This window comes from Lithobates pipiens, unplaced genomic scaffold (genome assembly GCF_037356315.1).
Source record: "Lithobates pipiens isolate NorthernLeopardFrog02 unplaced genomic scaffold, aLitPip1_a1.2 Scaffold_18, whole genome shotgun sequence".
Lineage (NCBI taxonomy): Eukaryota > Metazoa > Chordata > Amphibia > Anura > Ranidae > Lithobates > Lithobates pipiens.
In genome coordinates this window covers 102,222,718-102,235,869 of record NW_027507758.1, presented here as the reverse complement: position 1 = coordinate 102,235,869, position 13,152 = coordinate 102,222,718, and positions in this window count along the sequence as shown.

Genomic DNA, 13,152 nt, shown 5'->3' with positions numbered 1-13,152 from the left:
AATATGTTAGTGTATCTAAATCTGCTAATTCATTTAACACTCCCATCTCCTCCAGACTGACAGTGCTGCTATCTGCTGTGCTTCCTGTTCTCATTCCTCCAGAGATGTGTCTTACTAATAAGGAGGTGTGTTACGGCCAGATCACCAAGTGAAAACAAAGCGTAAAAAGCCAAAGAATATAAAATTGATGCAGCCACCACCTCTAATGATTGGTAAGCTGCAAATAATTACACTTTTTGTTTTGGGTTTAATACCACTTTAAATCATGCAGGTAAGGTTACTGAAAGTTTCACCTTTTTTTTAGATCACTTTCAAGTCAAATATGGGGCCCCTCCAAAACTACTACCACTGAACACCAGACAGATGGTCTGATATCCCAATGGCTGGAAAGCATAAAGTTCCTAAAATGTTGAATACAGTCCATATACTCTTCAGCATCATGGGGTGTTTTTAAGACCCCTTTCACACCACACCGCCCATAGCGTCGGCGGTAAAACGCCGCTATTTTTAGCTGCGTTTTAGCACCAGATTTGAGGCGCATTTTGGCTGCTAGCGGGGTGCTTTTACCCCCGCTAGCAGCCGAGAAAGGGTTAAAACCACCAGCAATACGCTGCAATAGCGGCATTTTGCCAGCGGTATTACAACGCTGCCCCATTGATTTCAATGGGGAGCAGCGGTGGAGGAGTGGTAAACACACCGCTCCTTCACCGCTCCAAAGAAGCTGCTGGCAGGACTTTTCCCTGATGTCCTGCCAGCACACCACTGTAGTGTGAAAGCCCTCGAGCTTTCACACTACAGACAATGGTGCAGCTTTTTTAGGGTGGATTGCAGGTGCTATTTCTAACGCTATTGCGCCTGCAAAACGCCCTGGTGTGAAAGAGGTCTTAGAGAGTGTTCATTTAAAGCTCTGATGATCCTAAAGTACACCAGGATTTGGCCAGCATTGGGTCCAGCATTGCAGGACTAACCTATTAATTCCTCATGGGGAGCAGTGGGGTTGTCATCACCACTCCCCCACCTTATTTTTATTTATTTTTCCTATATTTGCATAAACATATAAAAAGACATGCCAACAGGGCGGACCATTCATTAAGGGTGCATGGGTGCCACCTCCCCTATCCATGCCGCTTCCACCCCTATCTATGCGTACGGACCCTTTCAGGATGCCGGGCGCATGAATTACAGTGGGGGGGGGGGTATTTTTTTGAAGCACTGATTAGAGCCAGAGGCTTTAATAGGCTTCAAAATAGGGTGGACTCCAGGCGCAGAGCATTGCACTCAGAGCCCACCCAGGTGTGTTAGAATAGCAAATGAATATTCACTATTCTCACACTGAATCGTCTCTCCACCAACCAGGAAGCGTGGGTCTGAGACACGTTTCTCGATTGGCCGAAAGGAGAAGCATTCTGATTGGCTGTCAAGGAGGAGGGAGGCGGCAGATGCCACTGAGCAGGGGAAGACGAAGCTGCTCATGATTCCCACAAAGGAGAGCTGGGAAAGCTTCCCATGATTGCCTGTCATGGATGAGGTAAGTGCACTGACCGACCAACCCGACCTGACCCGACCGTGGGGGATGGAGGGTGTGGCTTGTGCACTGTTTGCCACCCCCCCAAAAAAATTACCACCAGCCGCCACTGCACGACACAAATGTATACATTTGCCAGTGCCACAGAGTTTTGAAAATGTTGTGCATAAGCACTGCAATAAACTCATTTGCAAGCAAATGTCATTGTGAGGCTATTGTCAATAGTCTTGTCTCTAAAGAAGTACAACAAATTGCATGCCAAAACATAGAGAGGGCAATAGTGTGCAAAACATGCAGAAAATAATGAAACTTTACTAGGTCTCAATATGGAATATGATAAAACAAGGAGTGAGAGAAGGAAAATAAAGGGAAAAAAGAGGGGTGTGTGGCAGGGCCCTGACCTGTTCTTTGAACCAGTAAAGTCATCCCACAGAAGATAATAATTTTTCACTCTGTATGTTTATGGCTCATCAGTAACTATGTGAGTACTTTAGAATCTGACCAAACCAGGCCAAATTCAAATCACTTTGGTAAAGTTAAATTTCTTAAATAGGAAGCAAAATCTTCTAAAGCAACTTTCATTATCTGTTGTGCGCGCCTGAAAGTTAGTTGGAAAGAAAGTACGAGAATAAGGAATTTTAGGTTAAAGGTTGTCAAAAATATAAATAATTAACCCAGATAGCAAGCAATTGTGCTGCAAGTGTGAAAATGACAAGTTAGTTGCTCAGTTGCAGCAAGTCTGCATTGCATGACTCCAGATGAACTTTCTTTGCAAACACTCTGCAATTCTGCTGCAAATTCTGGTTTAGTTATGTTTTGCAATAGTCATCCCACCACAGGGGTCACTGTGGCTGAATGTTCATACTGTAGACTTGCAGAGTTCTTGCTGTAGACTCACCACTGGAACTTTGCTCTTGCTAGAGACTTTCCATGCAAATTTGCTACAAATTGGAAAAGTGCCAACTAGAACACAAGTGTACAATTTGCCAGTGAGAATGTGCAGCAAGTTAACAGATAATTCAACACTGCTACAAATTTGTGGCAAGTTATCCTTGCTATCTGGAAAGTTGGTTCACCCGTAGGCCAACAAACATAGTTTGAAAATTAAAAACATTATGTATTAAAACCAAAAACAACCTAATTTGGCAATGAATCTAGCTATACTATTCTCCATTGCCCCCGTGACAACATCTCATAGGCCGAAATGCTGCAGGCAAAGCTACAGTAGTGATGTCATCACCCTCACCCTAGCCGAGACGCTGATTGAGTTTTCCTGTCACTGTAATGCGGTTATACCTTTTATGTTTGTGAGTACCTCTCTTTGAAGTATTTGATTTTGACTCTCATTTGTATTTGACACTTTAGCGCAACTAGTTTAAGTTTTTTTATTTATTGTTATAGATTATAACCAACAGTACCTTAAAATTTGCTTGGATGTGTCCTCATATGCTGTGTTATCAAGCCAATCATTTATCTAGATCTTTTCTATGTTCATACTCTGCAAATCTCTTTGAGAAATATTAATATTTTACAAGAAGAAACCGGAATGCAGAGCAGGTTGATATGACATCCAAAGAATATTGAAGCTAGTCATATATGGACAAAATATTGTTTCACGATACAACTTGATGTGTAGCTTTCCTCACTACTTACAAGAAGTAAATAACTGACCAAGGAGACAGGTGTCTTTGCCATAAATGAACAAATAAGCTGAACTTCTTTGTTTGAATTTATATTCATTTTTATCAGAGTAGAGATTAACAAAAACAATTCCACAATCATCTGTCAGAATAAGGTCTTCTAGGATTGACTTTCTGATAGTCTGAGATGTTGGGTGACCAAATGCTGAAAGACACAAAGTAAGTCAATGCTGGATGTATACAAAACTGTGAAGTGCCTTGTGCCTGAATGATAAGGATTACTTTTGATTATATATATGTTTAGCACTTTTTTTTGTCCATATAATTTTAACTGATCAGAAGTTATTTTGTTCAGATCATAAAATATTTTGTAGTTTGCAAAGTATCTATTGCCATCCCATTTTCTCTAGCATATAAGAGGCACACAGATAAATACACAGATGAATGTCATGTAAGGTAGTAGTGTCAGAGGATTATATTTATGTCCATCCAGCCCTGAGATTTACAAAACTCTGCCACGTAGCACAGGCCAGTCTAGCAAGACTTTCTTACTTTCTCTGCCGAAGGTTAGTAACATTTACAGATTTTGTCTATTCATCTTTATATGTATTTTGTATATGTAGCAGTGTAAGGACCGGAAACTGACTTATTATCAACCTCTTGCAATCTCTTATACAACAGAGATCAGAATAGGAGAGGGAGAAGCAGCCCCAGAGAGCAAGCAATTGTTCTGCAATTTGAAAATGACTTTCTAAGCTATTGCTAGACCTGCCAGGCTTCACAAGTGTGTTGTACAATTGCAGCAAATCCGCATTAGATGACTCCAGGTTAACTTTCTTGGCAAACATTTTACAAGTCTGCTGCAAATTCTTGTTCAGTTATGTTGTGCATTGTGCAATAGTCATCCCACCACAGAGGTCACTGTGGCTGAATTTACGTGCTGTAGATTTGCAGAGCTCTTGCTGTAGATTCACCATTGCAACTTTGCTCTTGCTAGAGACTTGCCACACACATTTGCTACAATTTGGAAAAGTGTCAAGATGGTAAGAACACTGATGGGTTCATCTCTTGGTTACTCTGTTCTTTCTGCCTATCAGCATGTCCTGTGTTAGCACATGAACTGATTGGCTGCTTGTGCCCCAGATAGCAAGGATAACTTTCCACAAACGTATGGCAGCGTTAAATTGTAAGTCTGTTAACTTGCTGCACATTTTCACTGGCTAGTTGTACACTTGCAGAGCACCTGAAGCACAAGTTCTAGTTGACACTTTTCCAAATTGTAGAAAATTTGTGTGGCAAGTCTGTAGCAAGAGCAAAGTTGCAGTGGTGAATCTACAGCAAGAACTCTGCAAATCTACAGCACGAAAAGTCAGCCACAGTGACCTCTGTGGTGGGATGACTATTGCACAACATAACTGAACAAGAACTTGCAGCGAAATTGTAGAATGTTTGCAAAGAAAGTTGATCTGGAGTCATGTAATGCGGATTTGCTGCAATTGTACAACACACTTGTGAAGCCTGGCAAGTCTAGCAATAGCTTAGCAAGTCATTTTCAAATTGCAGCACAATTGCTTGCTATTTGCGGCTGCTTTTCCCTCTCCTTATATGAGCTCTGTTGTATAAGAGATTGCAAGAGGTTGATAATACGTTTATGGTACTTACTCTGCTACATATACAAAATACATATAAAGATGAATACACAAAATCCATATAAAGATGAATGAATACAGAGCTGCATTAAATTATGTCTTTTATATCTACCTGGTGTTCAACATTAAGACAATAGCCAATTTCCATCCACCAATTACTGTGGCATCACAGAACACTTTGTATTCTGTACTTACCGTATTTATCGGGGTATAACACGCATCGGCGTATAACGCGCACCCCAAGTTAAGGGGGCATTTTAAGGAAAAAAGTTTTAGGAGGGAAGTTTAAGGAAAAAAAAACTTACATTTAAATGCCCGTCAATGCAGCCTTATCAGTGTGCATCTGCAGCCTTGTCCATCATTGCAGAATGATCAGGGTCATTTGCAGCTTGCCCAGCATCATTTGCAGCTTGCCCAGCGCTGTTTGCAGCCTTGCAGAGTGTCATTTGCAGCTTGCCAGTGTAATTTCCAGCTTGCCCAGCGCCGTTTGCAGCCTTGCCCATGTTTAAATATCCCGCCGCTGAGACAGACCGAGCGAGCGCCGCCCAGTATGGGCGGGACTGCAAGCCGAGCCAAGCCGAGTACGCGCTCGGTCTTTTTCGGCGGCGCTCTGTCTTTTTCGGCGGCGCTCAGTATTTTAGACTCCCAGACAGTGGGGATCGGCGTATAACACGCACCCATGACTTTCCCCCGATTTTAAAGGGGGAAAAGTGCGTGTTATACACCAATAAGTACGGTACTTTATTCCACTTGAAACCAACTCAATCACAAATGGGCCAATTGGTTGTGTTTGCATCCCGAGCCAAATGTTAAAGACCCCCCCCCCCCCCCCCAATTAAGTGCAAGCAGATTATTTGGGCTTCTAATTATTTGATAAAGAATTGTCAAATCCCTTCATATATGGGCACATAATAAGCCAAGCTAAACCACACATGAAATTCTGGCTTTAAAAAAGGCAGGTTAGGAAAAAGGAAAAAAAAAATAGTTGCTATAGGAAACAAAGACTCTTCCTTTTTAACAGAGTTTTTAAACTAAATGAGGCCTAAAGTTCACCTGTACTGTAACATTGTGTATTTATTCTTAGCTTTGCTTCAATATACTGAAAACATCTCACTTCACTCTATTAATTCTGGACTTTTGTTTGCAATAAGAGACACGCATGAATGGGCCTCTTATTGGACATCATTGCTCTTTTGAAGCCATTCCTGACACCTGGAGACAATTGGCAAAATTAAAATGTATTTTTACAGGCAAGATTCCATTTTCCCCTCAATTATCTGTTATTTCTTTGATGCTCAGAGCCTGTAAGAAGAAAAACATTTCAGCAGAGTGGGGTAATAGATTCATTAGCACAAACGTGAACATCACCATCTGCTGGCTAGTTCACCTCTTTTTTCCACTATGACTCCAAGTGTTTACAGGAAGAAACTGATCAAGAGGAAAAGAATCAGAGTTCAGGAATAAAATATAAGGAATTTTAATCCATTTTAGCACATTCCTTAGGCAGATAAAAATTACCAAATGAACATAGATCTGTATGAAACTAATGCCGCGTACACACGATCAGACTTTCCACCAACAAAACCGTGAATTTTTTGTTCGAAGGTTGTTGGCTCAAACTTAACTTGCATACACATGGTTACACAAATGTTGACCAACAATTACGAACGTGGGAACATGGTGACGTACAAGACATGAGACGAGCTGAGAAAAAGGAAGTTCAATAGCCAGTGCAGCTCCTTCAGCTTGATTCCGAGCATGTGTGATTTTGTGTGACGGACTTGTGTACACACGATCAGACTTTCCGACAATGTTTTGTTGGCGGAAAATTTGAGAACCTGCTATCAAACATTTGTTGGTGCAAAGTGCGACAGCAAATGTTCGATGGAGCATACACATGGTCGGACTTTCCGACAACAAGCTCACATCCAACATTTCTCATTGGAAATTTAGGCTCCATGCACACCGAAGCTCAAAAAAGCTTTTATTGGACACCAGATTGCTAGCAGAAAATGCTGGTTGAAAAATGCGCTTTTAACAGCGTTTATGAGCATTTTTTAGTGTTAGCGTTTATGGGCGTTTTTAATAAAAATACACTGAGGACACTCCAAAAATCCCACAATGCATTCTCATACTCCCACAATGCATTGAAAAAATAGAACGCTGAACGTTAATAAATGTGCGTTTTTGAGTGTTTATGTGCGTTTATGGCATTTAGCGTTTTTTAGCTTTTTTTGTGGTCAGAAAAACGGCACTTTGAACGCAATTTTCTGGCGTTCAGAAAAAAAGCCCATAAACTCCATTGCTCATTAAAGCTGAAAAACATCCAGGTGTGCATGGACACATAGGCTAACAAGAGTGGAGTTTATGGGCTTTTAAAAAGATACCCAAACTCCAATAAATTGCAGTTTACCAGCTCCAGTGTACATGGAGCCTTATGCCATGTACACACGACCGGACTTTCCGGCAGACTAGGTCCGACGGTCTTCCCGACTGACTTTTGGCAGGCTTCCAACGGACTTCCCGAATGAACGGACTTGGCCACACACAATCATACCAAAGTCCGACTTTTTTGACATAAGACCGGACTAGACTAGAATAAGGAAGTTCATAGCCAGTAGCCAATAGCTGCCCTAGCGTCAGTTTTCGTCCATCGGACTAGCATACAGATGAACAGGCTTTTCACACACAGTCGAATTGTCCGATGGATTTGTTCCATCGAACCTTTGCTGTCGAAAGGTCTGGCCGTGTGTACACGGCATTAGAGTTGTCAAAGAACCAATACAGGATGGAACTGTGAATGCTTGTGGTAGAGCAGTGCCATATCCTAAACGTCAATTGATCAAGTATTGAAAGTGAAAAAATTAACTTTCTAGGCACCAATCATAAGAAAAATAAACAATACATTTTTATTAACAATTAATACATAGAAATTTAAAAGCATTAAAATACTGTAGTATTACCACAGTGGCACCTAGATCTCTCCAGTATTGGTCATAGATGTCAAAACATGTCATAATAGACATGTGTGACTAAACTATTATGTAACAATGTATTAAGCTCCACATGTATTGCGAGAATCACTTCTTCAGGAACTTGTGTATATTCTAAGGAGAGGAAAAAAACAGTCAATAAATATTTCACAATAAGGGCCGGTTCACACTGCGGCGCGAGGCGAGGCGACACGGCTCGCCTCGCCTCGCTCCCGCAAGTTGTCCCCATTGAGTACAATGGAACCGTTCTGAGAGGAGCGACTCGAGTCGCTCCGACTCAGAAAAAAGGTTCCTGTACTACTTCGGGGCGACTTCGGGGGCGACTTGCATTGACTTCTATGCAGAAGTCCTCTGCAAGTCGCCGCTGACCCCCCCTGCAAGTCGCGGCGAGGAAGTCGGAGACGCCTCGCCGCGGCTCGCAGTGTGAACCGGCCCTAAGACTATATATGATACCAGTAAGTACATGGTCTCAATTTTGAAATTGTATGCAATAGGCACCAAAACAGCGCTTAGGAGTGAACGGAATACAAACAGCATGCAAGCAATATGTGGGGGCGTACCAGATGGAAAAGCAAACATAGCTCTGTAATCATTATAACATTAATTTTTTTTTTTTAATGCAAGCAGTATCTAAATGTGATCCAGTATACGCCTATTGCAGGCCCTGTACAGCAAAGCTCTAAAAGAGAGCTAAAGGCAACATAAGGAAACAATTAGTTTATATGCTGACAAGGAGCATGCTGATAGGAGTAAAAAGCAGAGTGACAGAGAGATGAGCTTGCTGAGCTGTTTTTTCTTCACTATTTAGTCAAAAGCATGAAGGGGGAAATCAAAATCTGGGCCCAGAGGATGTGGGTTTAAAGTAATTGTAAAGTCTGTGTTTCAAACATGTTATACTTCCCTGCTCTGTTGCAGTGGATTGCACAGAGCAGCCCGGTTTCTCCTCTTCCTAGGTCCCTCTCCTGTGATCCTGTCCCTTCCCTCCTGTTCAGTGCCCCCACAGCAAGCAGCTTACTATGGGGGAACCCAAGCCGAAACACAGCTCGTTGTGTCCATATAGACACGGAGCCCCAACCTGGCCCTGTGACATCTCTCGCCTGATAGGCTAGCTGACATTGATTGACAGCAGAGGCAGCCAATGGCACCACTGCTATGTTTTAGCCAATCAGGAGGGAGAATCTCAGATGGCTGAGGCACTCGTGGACATCGCTGGTCAGAGAGGGGTCCTGCCTTTACAACCACTTTAAGGGTTAGTTCACCTTTATTGACCAAGATAATGTGCATAGTGTGCATTACAACTTTGCCTCTACATTAAAATGCTGTCCTCTATTTTAAAAAATGATTTAAACTTTTTAAAGTGATTGTAAAGCTTTAATTTTTTTTCCACTAAAATGATAAATATAGAATACTTACCTGCTCTGTGCAGTGGTTTTGCACAGCATGACCTGAATCCTGCTCTTCTCGGGTCCCACTATGGCGCTCCTGACTCTTCCCATATGCTTCCCATATGCTTGCTTGGGGGCACCCAAGCTGAGCCACTGTTCTGTGTCCATTTACACAGGGAGCTGTGGCTTGGTCCCACCCCCTCTGATTGGCTCACTGGCTATGACTGCCATCAGGAGTGCGAGTTCCTGGAGAGGCATGGCTCTCGTGGACATTGATTGATTGAGAGAGGGCTCAGGTAAGTATTAGGGGGGACTGGGGTGCTGCTGCATACAGAAGATTTTTTACCTTCATGCATAAAATACATGAAGTAAAAAACCTTTTGTCTTTACAATCACTTGAAGTTGCTTCTACTGTGGGCACTCCTTCTCTGCCCCGCTTTTGGATGCTTGGCCTCAGCACCTCACGAACAAGCACTTGGCTACAAGAACTCGGCTTGCCTAACCAGACATTCACAGCCCATTCTTTGCCCTTGTACACACGGTCGGAGATTCCGACAACCAAATCCGTCTGATTTTGTCCTTCGGATTTTGTCCGACGGATTTTGTCCGACGGATTTTGTCCGAAACTGTTGTATACACATGGTCGGACAAAGTTGTCGGAAAATCCGACGTGATGACGTCATTTCGTTACGACGGGACTATGTTCACGCTAGTAGCCAATAGCTTTGGTGTAGGAATTTGATCTGAGCATGCGTGGCACTTTGTCCGATCAGAATTCTCTACACATGATCGGAGTATGTCCGATCAGAGCATTTTGTTGGAAAATATTTCCGGCAAGTTGGAAAAGTTGGTCCGACGGATATTCCGACGGAAACAGTCCGATGCAGACCACACACAGTAGGAATATCCGACAAAACGCTCCGATCGGACACATTCCGACGGAATCTCCGACCGTGTGTACAAGGGCTAACTCTCACTTACAGAACCCTGAGCTCACCCACTGCTGTGAAAAAGAAACAACTCCAAATGCATGCTTAGACAAGCTGAGTTCTCATAGCTGCACAATTGCAAGGTGTTGGGGCTGCACGTCCAAGAGTCAGTCTGTCCTGCCATTTATGCAGAACAGAGAGGGATAGATCACAGTAGAGACATTTTCAAAATTAAGGATCATTTTAAAAAAGGAGGAACAGTCAACCCTGTAGTGCATATGGAATCTTTTTTTTGTTTTTTGTTTTTATTAAATGTGAACTTATCCTTTAATTTCAATATATTTTAATTGAAAGATTAAGGCACATAGTAGTACAGGTCATCGAATATGATATATGAGAAACCATTTCAAAACACTGAGACAATTATGACACACATACAGCAAGGTAGAAAGAGCAATTTTCGATGATGAAAAATTACAAAAATATGAAAAACATTTAAACCAGAAACAGAGTGGAATGCAACAACAGTAACAACATTCACCACATGCACACATGGCCCAATATACTAGTATCATGCAATAAATTAACAGTAAAGAAATAATCCTTATCTTACAGCTGTGTCAAAACATTTCAGCCCAGATGGACCAATTTTTCAGGAAAACTTCCAGTTTGGAGAGATTGCATATTAGATTTTTTTCCATATTAGTAGTAAGCAAAATAAAATTACATTTGATATGTTAAGGGCAAGGGAGGTTTTTCCAATAATTGTCATCACCATGGGTTAATAAAATATGTATCATTATGGTTCTGTATTGAGTGGTATATGCAGATACCCAACAATGCAAGCGAGGGTGTGGGACAGAATATGATTCCTGTTACTCTAGAGATCAGCACTCCTTCAGTCCCACAATATGTGTATCAAAGTAGCAATACTCCCGCTTTGGCACCGGCATAGTGGCTATATCTGGACAATCTAGCAAGTGCTAAATACCCCCAATGCAGGGCTTTAGGTAAATTATCCCATTGGGTTACACTATGAATGCATTTGTAATTTCTTTATGTAAGTCCTTCTGCTAGTTAAAGCGCAGCTCCATGCAAAAGGGGAAGCTCTGCTTGTCTGCGTCTTCCCCCTCTCTGCTGCCACATTTGGCACCTTTTGGGGGGGTGGGTATCTGGTTTTTACAGGTACCCGCTACCACTTCTGGCTCAGTTTGCTGCAGCCCCCTTTCCTTCCCCCACAGCCTTCTGGCACACTTCACAGGTCCCAGAAGACTGTGGCCCGTTCACAAAATGCAGCACACTTTGCGCATGTGCAGTAGGAAAGCGGCTGTGAAGCTACAAGGCTTTGCTGCCAGTTTCCCTAAGGCCACGTACACACGGGCGGATTGTCTGTCCAACTTAGTCCGCTGAAACACGGTTTCAATCCGCTCGTGTGTGGGCTTCAGCGGACTTTTTCAGCGGACTGTCTGACGAACAAAGTCTTACGGAATTTCCGTAATTTTGTCCGTTCAAACTTGGTTTTGTCCATCCAAACTTGGTTTCAGCGGACAGTCCGCTCGTGTGTAGGCAAGTTGGACGGACTAAGTATGGCGCATGCTCAGAAAGGATTTACACGGCCGAAGGTTGCATTGCAGTGTATAGGACGTCATTTTTCTAGTCCCGTCGTACGTGCTGTACACGTCATCACGCACGCTTTCAGCGGACTGTCTGCTCATCGTGTGTGGTCAAGTCCGTTCATTCAAATTTTGAACGGACTGTCTGTCGGATTGTCTGACGAACTTAGTTGGGCAGACAATCCGCCCGTGTGTACGCGGCCTTAGTCTAGATGGTGGTGGCAACACCCAATAGTCGATTGAATAATCAGCTCAGGTGAGGACACCACTGGATGCCTGGGCAGGTACAGTAAGTACCCTAATATTAAAAGTCAGCAGTATAGTATTTGTAGCTGCTGACTTTTAATTTATTCTGAAGGAGCCTGGAGCTCTTCTTTAAGCATAGATTTATTGAATTTGGCACTGTATTGACAGTAGTTGTAAAATCATGATAAACCACCCTTTCTGGGGGGGTTGATATGAAGATATGACCATACCTTAGAGTCTAGTTCAATGTGCTTGGAAGTCCCCCCCATTATGCTGGGTAAGATCTGCAATTGCCCTAAGCCCTTGTACACACGGTCAGAGAATCCGTCGGAATGTGTCCTATTGGACCGTGTCGTCGGATAATCCGACTGTGTGTGGTATGCATCGGACTGATTCCGTCGGAATATCCGTCGGACCCAATTTTCCAACATGTTGGAAATATTTCCCGACCAACTGGGCCGATCGGACATACTCCGATCATGTGTAGAGAATTTTGATCGGACCAAGTGCCACGCATGCTCAGATCAAATTCCTACATCAAAGCTATTGGCTACTAGCCTGAATGTAGTCCCATCGTAACGAAATTACGTCATCACGTTCTGAAAGATCGGATTTTTCACCAACTTTGTCCAACCGTGTGTATGCAACAGTTTCGGACAAGATCCGACGGACAAAATCCGACGGGCAAAATCCGACGGATTTGGTTGTGGAAATCTCCGACCGTGTGTACAGGGGCTAAGACCTCTTGTAGTCCATCCATATGCTTTAAACTATAAAATAAGATATTCATGAACAGGATAGGCAGTGATATAGAATACTTTTTACTTGGATTACAACCAAGGAGTGATTCCCAGGCTCATAACAATGCATGCATAGAAGGGAAATTGGGGAGATCGAGAGGCTATGCAGTTATTGAGCCTGGGTTTTTCCCCCATCCAAATATAAAATTTTAGGGCTGAAATTCTTGGTTGGAAAACATTCGTATATGCATAATATGGTACAGTAGTGTACAATTAAACATTGTACCACAGTCATAAGAGAAAGGGTAAGGCAACTCCAATTTTAGACTAGAAGGGGAAACATCAGCTCCATCCAGCGGGACCAGATGGAGTCAAAGTTAGGCATTCAGTAAGAAGTAGGAAGGTTTTTTTAAATACATTATCTATTCACTT